Here is a 9,052-nt window from a genome sequence, read left to right as displayed (position 1 = left end):
GAGATTGGAACCCAGCACTTCCTCAATTGTTATGTGAAACTCTACCCACTATGTCAACATCCAACAAACATCCAAACATATCTATATACCCTATAAGCATGTCCTGGTGAACTCCACCCCCCCATGTATCCCCCACCAAAGACACACCACACCAATGCGCCTCCCCTCTTGGGTTGAAGAATAAGGCACAGAGGAGGCTTTCAGAGGTGCCAGAGACTTGCTTGTTTGAGGGAATAAAGTCTTCTAGATTTGTTTGTTTTTTCATAAACACAGTTCAGACTTTCAACCTATTCATATCTCAGCGCTAGGAAAGTTTTATTTCATAGAATCAACTCCTCTAAAGATCTTAAATAAAGCACTATCAGATTCAATATATTCTTTTTTTGTTTGTTTTTATTTTTTTCTTAAGATTTAGTATCTGCCAAGGGGTGGAGTGGGAACAGAGAGAATTTCTCACATTATAAAATTCCTGATTATTCAGTGCAAGTGTCTTAACCTTTATTGGGTGGGTACTTTCTGTAGGCCCTTCCACATGCACGTCACATTTAACTTTCACCTCAATTTTACTGAGGTAGAGAATGTTAAGGGCCATGAAATTAGGAAACAACAGAACTTTCTTTGAACTCAGGTTTCCTAATTCTAAAAATTAGTGCATTTTATAGTCTGTAGAAAATCACAAATGGCTATCACTTAGTGTTTTAAGCAAATGATTATCACAGCAGGCAGAATTTGACTCTTATTTTACTCCTCTGATTTTCTACAACAATCGTGACCTTACTTTTTAAAAAATAAAGAATTTCTTGATAAATAAATATATGACAACCATCCAGCAACACATTTATTCAAAACCACAGTTTTGCTAATATAGTCTAGAGAGAAAACCACATATGAAAATTAATATTGTGGTATAGGCCTAGGGCCTGAGAAAAATTCAGGTCCTAAAGGCTCGGTAGTGGGCCATAAAAGCATATAATAACAATAAAAAATAAAACTGGAGGCACAGAGAAGACTGTAAGAAAAATGGCATAAAAGAGTTAAATAAGGGAAATGGATGTGGCTCAAGTGATAGAGCTTCCACCTACCGTATGGGAGGAGCTGTATTCGATCCCTGGATCCTCCTGGTGAAAAAGAAGAGAAAGCATGCCTGTGCAGCAAACCAATGCCACACAAGTGCCCGCGTGGTGAACCAGTGCCCTGCGCAAGTGAGTTGTGCAGCAAGATGATGACGCATCAAAAGAGAGACAAGGGGTGAGTCAAGGTGAGGTGCAGCAGAAACCAGGAACTGAGGTGATGCAATTGACAGGGAACCTCTCTCCACATCAGAGGTCTCCAGGATTGAATCCCAGTGAATCCTAGAGGAGAGAAAATGGTAAGAGAAGAAAACACAGACAGCGAAAAAAAGCAAAGTGGGGGCGGAGGGGGGGTAAATCAATCAATAAATCTTTAAAAAAAATAGTTAAATAGTTAAAATTCTGGCCTTCCACAGCCTGGGGCACTTCCTACACTATAGGGCAGATCAAGAACTGTGGACTTTCCTTGGTAAGATACAGGCTCCCTCTTTGGAAAATGCTCCCAGCTGGAACACTTTTTCCTTTTCCCTGAGTCCCCATCTCACACTAAGCAAAACATCTGTGACACAAAGGTCAGGGCAGGCTATAAAATCCTGCCTGCAGCTACAGATGCTGTGTTAGTGGAAAGAGAATTTGTGGAGCTACAGCACAGAGGAAGAGAGGTCATTCTCAGAGTAATAAACAGTTGCAGCTAGCACTTTACACACAGAGTGCCACTGGCCCACGTGTATGTGCACACACTCACAAATGAGTAATAACATTACAGAATCCTAGATTTGAATAGGACCTTACCAATTGGTCTACCAATTAGACTATCTAAAATGTTCAAACCCTTGCCTGAGCATCTCTAGTGATGGGCTACTCCCTTATGAGAGAGCCCATTCCAAAGACAGCTCTAACTTTTAGCAAGCCCTTGCCTTAACTTATGTTCACTTAAATCTGCCTTGGTCTTGATATCCGAATTGGTCTTATCTCTGGCTACTGCTGGCAGATTTGATAGCAAGTATTTACATTCAGATATATCTTTCCTAAATTCTGCTTTATTACACCTCCTTCCCTTCCAGCTATTTCTAAAATGTTCCCAAAATGTGCACATACCAGCCTGACTGCTTTCCTGATGATGAAGTTGATGTAATCAGTGATTTTCACTCTTTTTTCACAAATTCTGAAAACGTCCAACGTGGATAAAATAATGTTCACAAAGATCTAAGAAAGAGATACCAAAGGCTATAAAATCTCCTCCTTTTCCAAAAGGAACTGCTAGAGAAAGAAAAAAAAATCTGTTACTTAGTATTTGAAGTTGCCTAGAAAGTGGCCTGGTTACCCCTTTCTGTTTTGAATCAGAGTTGCCTTAAACAAATCTGGCTTATTCAGTTTGTTAGCATGTGTGTGTATGTGTGTGTGTGCACGTGTGTGTGAGAATATCCTGAGATATTCCCACACCACATGGTAATCCATTCCTGGGTCTCTCCATTTCTACTGATCACTTTCCTTGCTGTCTAACCTAATAATTCTGCTGCAATTTCAAGTTGCTCTAATCCAGGACTCAAATTGAAAGCTACTGGACACCTCCTTCCCTTCCTCCCCATTTCTTCTTCTTTTGTACATGTTTGAGTAACTTCCTTGTCTATAGGGAGGTTTCTTTACTCTTTGAGAATTTCTTTCTCAAATCTTTTCTAAATTTTATTCTCTTTCTCTGGAAAATATGGTTTAAGTTACAGATTTGGAAAAATGGAGACATAATATCCATCAGCTTCTATCAAAGCTGAAAACAAAAAAGACTATGATAAAATTTATAAAGAGTTATTTCAACGCACCTTAGAATTTTTATTGATTCTAAGCAACACTGTATTTCTTAGTACTCATCTTCAAGTGTAAACAGCCCTGTTCTCATGGTAAATCAATTTAAGATCAGAGTGCTACTGCTGATGGGTGTATTAACTTGTTTGGGCACAAAGAAACAAGAGTGGAAAAGAAATTTCCCCAGAAGCCTATATTACTTCTCTCTTTTCCTGGAGACCAGTTTGGTTCTAATTCAGGGTCAGAAATAAATATTTATATCATCTCCAACCCAGGCCCAACCCAGTCATCCCAGCAGAAAAAGTGCTACTACCTGAGGCACCTCTCAAACAAAAGCCTCAGCTCATTCCCCTTTTGGAAATTCCTGGACCTCAGTTCCATGCCACCCAGGCCTACACGTTCATTCATATGCATTTTACAAATATTTCCTGAAAGACTGCTATATTAGTCAACCAAAGGGATGTTGATGCAAAGTACCAGACATCTGTTGGTTTTATAAAGGGTATTTAATGGAGGGAGAAGCTAACCGTTACAAGGCCCTAAAAAATTCAACTTAAGGTGCCATAAGAAGTATTTCCTCACCAAAATCTGTTACCACATGTTGAAGCAAGATGGTGGGCAATGTCTGTAAGAGTTCAGCCTTCCTCTTTCCTCTTAAGGCTCCATGGTCCCAGCTTCTTCCAACTCAGCTGTAGGCTGGAGGGCTCATTTCTTTCTGAACTCAGCTGCTCTTATCTCTTCACAAGTCAGCTGTAAACTATCAGGCAAATGGCTCATCTCCCCGGGGCATCAGGATCAAAGCTGACAAGTTCTCTCCTCTTTGGGATCTATGGAGCTCTCTCTACTCCTCTGTGTATCTTCTTCCTGCGCTCTCCTTGACTGAGCATCCGTTTACATAGTCCACCAAGGGGGTGGGTACTCAACCCTGCAAGCCCTAATGATATGGTAGAATCAAAGCCTAATCTTGATTTAATCAAGTAAATATAAAGCCTTTGAATTTATATCAATCAAAGGGTATCATGCCCAGAGGAACAGACCAGTTTACAAGCATAACCAAAATTTCTTTTTGGAATTCATAGATAGTATCAAATTGCCACAATTGCCATATGCAAAACACCACACCAGATGCTGAAATACAGAGAGGAACACAATGAATATGGTCCCTGTCCTCATGGCAAGTGAGATAAGTAAATAGGCAATTATAGAAGTGTGGTCAAGTCATGACGGGGAAGCAGAATATGCCATGTGAAGATGTAGTGGGTCCCTGAAGCAGATTGGGATTAGGGGGATAGTCAGGGAAAACCTTTCTGAAGAAGATATGTCTGAATCAAGTCTGAAGGAGCCTTAGAAGTTAGAACAAGAGGGACCAAGTGTGAAGAACTAGGAAGAAGAGCATGACGGTTTTAAAGAACTGGGAGAAATTCAGTATTACTGACTACACTATGTTGGAGGGTGGCTGGAGCTAGGAAGACTTGGTGAGTAATAAACATTGGGAGGTAGAAATGACTCATGTCAAGAAATGAGGCTAAATAATAGCTGGGACTCATGTTAGGAAGTTTGGATTTTATAAACAGTGATTCTATAAGTAGTGTGTAGACATTGAAGGGTTTTACACAGATGGACCAACATGATCAGAGATGCATTTTATAAACATTCATCTGGATGCGGTGTAGAAGGGAAAGTGAAAAACTAGAGGTAGGGAGGAAATGCAGTAACCCAGCTGAGAGAGATGATAGTGGCCCATATATGGCAATGGCTCTGAGGCCTGGTCCCTGGACCAATGGCCAGATGAAAGTTTCCAGGAATAATTTAACTTCCCTCTCTCATTCCTTGATTGAGACAAATCTCTGTGAGGTGGGTGAATGGTATAGTTGCATTTTACCCATAGGTTATATTACATAGGGGAGACCCATATGGTCACACGTGTTGAGAATCATGACTAATTCTCTTCAGAACTACAGGGCTACAGTGTTTTATTTAGTGCTCTTACATTTCTCCTACTTACATCACCTGTAATAGTTTTATGAGTTCTGGAGAAGAGTTCATAATCTCCTGTGATTCTTAAATACAAGGAGTATTAGATTTAGCAACTTGAAAGTCATTGGTGGCCTTTACAAAAAGAGATTCATCAGAATGGTGGAGCAAAAGTTGATTAGAATATGTTTACAAGAGCCTGGGGAATTTTTCCTTTTCACCATGGAGAATTAGCAGCTATAGGAATTGCCCTTCAACCATAAACAACTATGAATCTAGAAAAAAGAGATGAAACCATAGTTTCCAGACATTGGACTGTAAGCAGCATAGGACTGGGATCACTGAGAGAAGAGAACAAATGAGATGAGACTCAGGATTGCCTAGCTTATTGCCTAGAGCTCGATTTCAGGCTCAGTGAAGTAAGAGGGAAACCAAGGAGCCTGACAGTCCTGTTGAGGTGAGAATATTGAAATCAAAGTTTGAGGATACTAACAGGGCTAGAATTTATAATGCAGAGCACCAAAAAAAGAAAAAAGGCCCTGAACAGAAAAGAAGCTTTAAAGATATGCAGAGGAGTCCTTTTGTATCTTCGGCTGAATATTGATCTGCAGATTCATGGGAGCAAACTCCCCAAAGCCACAAAAAGAGTCACCAAAATGATTTCTAGAATTTGTACAGTGCTGGAAGGCATCCATGTTCCAACCAACCAGAATGGAGAGATCCCATAATACATTAGCTGGTATCCTCTGAAGGGCCATGCCTTAGTAATGGGACTAAGTTAGTAACAATATGCAGGCTGCTCTGGGCACATGGTAACAGAGCTTAAAATCAAGCCTCAAAAGGATCTATATGTACCTTAACTGCAGCCCGAAAAAAACTTAACTTTTAAAAGAATACAAAAAAATCCAGTAGCAAATAGTACAAAGTCACAATTCTATATCCAATGAAAAATAACCAACCCTTCAAAGAAGCAGGGAAATATGACCCATAACCAGAACAAAAGTCAGCCACTAGAAATAGGTTCAGAAATGACAGAGATTACAAATTTCTAGACAAAGACATTAAAACAAGTACTATAAGTCTTATAATTATGTTAAAGTTTGTAAAAAAACACATAAGCAAGGAGAAATGAAAGATATAAGAAAGACCAAACAAAACTTGAAGAGGTAAGTACTACAATACCAGAAAGAAAGAAAAAAGAATTTGAAGACACTGCAATAGAAACTAACCAACATGAAACATACAGAGAAACAAAAACACCAAAACAAAACAAAACAAAAACAAAAACCCACAACCTTAGTGAGTTGTAGGACACAACAGAATGTCTAATATACATATCTGAGAAGGAGAGGACAATTGTGGGAGAAGAAGGGGGCATGAAATATAATTTAAGAAGTAATGGGAAACAGATTTGGCTCAACTGATAGAGTGTCCGCCTACCACATGGGAGGTCCAGGGCTCAAACCCAGGGCCTCCTGACCCATGTGCTGAGCTGGCCCACATGCAGTGCTGATGCATGCAAGGAGTGCCGTGTCATGCAGGGGTGTACCCCACGTAGGGGATCCCCATACACAAGGAGTGAGCCCCACAAGGAGAGCCACCCATATGAAAAAAGCGCAGCCTGCCCAGGTGTGGCATCGCACACAAAGAGAGCTGACACAGCAAGATGATACAACAAAAAGAGACACAGATTTCCGGTGCAGCTGACAAGAATCCAAGCGAACAAAGAACACCACACAGTGAATGGACACAGACAGCAGACAACAAGGGGTGGGGGAAAGGAGAGAGAAATAAATAAAAATAAATCTTTAAAAAAAAAGAGTAGTAGCAAAAAATCTAAACTTGTTGAAAATTATAAACCCATAGATCTAGAAAGGTCAATGAACCACAAACATAATAAATATAAAATAAAGCCATTTGAAGGCACATCATAATCAAATTGCTGAAATCCAGTGAAAAAGAAAAATAACTTTAAAGAAGTCAGCTAACTGAGACTCATTGCATACAAAGAAATAGCAGACTTATCAAAAATAGAACATCTTTAAAGTGCTGAGTGAAAAAAAACCCAAACTGTTAATCCAGAATTCTAAATCCAGTGAAAATATCTTTCAAAAATAAACGTTAAATAAAAACTTTTAAGGGAAGCAGATGTGGCTCAACTGATAGAGTGTCTGCCTACCATGTGGAGGGTCCAGGGTTCGATCCCCAGGGCCACCTGACCCGTATGGTAAGCTGGCCCATGCACAGTGCTGCCGTGCACAAAGAGTCCCATGCCATGTAGGGGTGCCCCATGCACAAGGAATGCACCCTGCAAGGAGAGCTGCTCTGTGTGAAGAAAGTGCAACCTGCCCAGGAGTGGCGCCACACACACACGGAGAGCTGATGCAGCAAGATGATGCAACAAAAAGAGACACAGATTCCCAGTGCTGCCTGATAAAGCAAGCAGTTGCAGAACACACAGCGAATGGACAGAGAGAGCAGAAAACATGGGGGAAGGGGAGAGAAATAAATAAAATAAATCTTAAAAAAAAATAAAATAATAAAAGTTTTTAAAAGACCAAACAATCCAAAATATGTATGTGCTTAATAATAGAGCTTCTAAATAGATGAAGCTAAAACTGATATAACTGAAAGGAGAAAGACAAATCCACAATTAAAGTTAGAGATTTTTACATTCCTTTCTCAGTAATTGATAGACCAAATGGGCAAAAAATTAGCAAGCATGTAAGAACTAAACAACACTATTAATCAAACTGACACTTATAGAACCCTCTACTCAACAACAACAAAATGCACATTCATTTCCAGTATGCATGAAATATTTGTCAACAAAAACTATATGCTGGGTTAAAATAAGTCTCAATAAATTGAAGAGGATTGAAATCATATAGTGCATATTCTTTAACCACAGTGGAATTAAAGTAGAAATCATTAAGAAAAAGACACCAGAAGAATCCAAAAATATTTGGAAATTAAACACATGCTTATAAACAATCATATGTCAAAGAAGAAATCACAAGAGAAGTTAGAAAATATTTTAAACTGAAGGAAAATGAGAACACAACGTATAAAAATCTGTGGGCTGCATCTAAAATAGTGTTTAGGAAAAAATATTATAACAATAGATGCTTGCTTATATTAGAAATAACAAAGGCCTAAAATCAATCATCTAAACTTCTACCTAAAATTAGTTAAAAAGAAAAAATAAACCCAAAGTAAGCAGAAGAAAGGAAAAAAAAAGAGAAGGCTGTAAATCAATGATGTATAAAACAAAAACAATATAGAAAATCAATGAATCATAAAGTTGGTGCTTTGGAAAGATCAGAAAAATCAATGAAACTCTAGAAAACTGACCAAAAAGAAAAAGAAAGAAGGCAAAAAGTGGCTGATATGATGAATGAGAGGGCATAACACAAATTCTAAAACATTAGAATTAGAAGGGAATATTTTGAACAAATTTATGCCAATATATTCAACAACTTAGATGAAAAGGATAAATTACTTGAAAGACAAAAACTATCAGAAATCACTCAAGCAGAATTAGATAACTTGAATAGCTCTACATCAACTAAAGAAAATGAATTCATAGTTAAAAACCTTCCTACAAAGAAAATGCCAGGCCCTTAAGGATTCAATTCTCAATTGAACTAGAAGAGAAGGAAATAGTTCCCAACTCATTTTATGAGGCCAAGTATTATCCTAATATCAGAAGCAAAGTCATTTTTTAAAAAAATGCTACAAACTCTCATGAATAGATAAAAAAAACTTTTAAGTAATTTGCATAAAATCAAATCCAGCAATTTATTAAAAAGATAATATATCACAGTCAGGTGGGGGGTTATCCCAGGATTGTCAAGTTGTTTAACATTTGAAAGTCAATGTAATCTACCATGTTAACATACTAAAATAAGAACCATATGAACATCTCAGTGGATGCAAAAAAAAACACAATCATTTGAGAAAATGTAACATCCATTTACAGTAACCTGGGAGTGGAACGGAACTTCCTTAACCTGATAAAGAATATCTACAAAAATCTAACAGCTAACATGATACTTTATGATGAAGAAAAACGCAATGCTCCCCCCCTCCAATTGAGAACAAGGCCAATATTCAATTCCCAATCCTTATGCTCAATTTTGTGCCATAGGTTTTAAACAGTACAAGAAATATAAATAAAAGGCATATTTAAGAAAAGTAAAAGTAAA

This window comes from Dasypus novemcinctus, chromosome 3, assembly GCF_030445035.2.
Source record: "Dasypus novemcinctus isolate mDasNov1 chromosome 3, mDasNov1.1.hap2, whole genome shotgun sequence".
Lineage (NCBI taxonomy): Eukaryota > Metazoa > Chordata > Mammalia > Cingulata > Dasypodidae > Dasypus > Dasypus novemcinctus.
Note: the sequence above shows the minus strand (reverse complement) of the source record.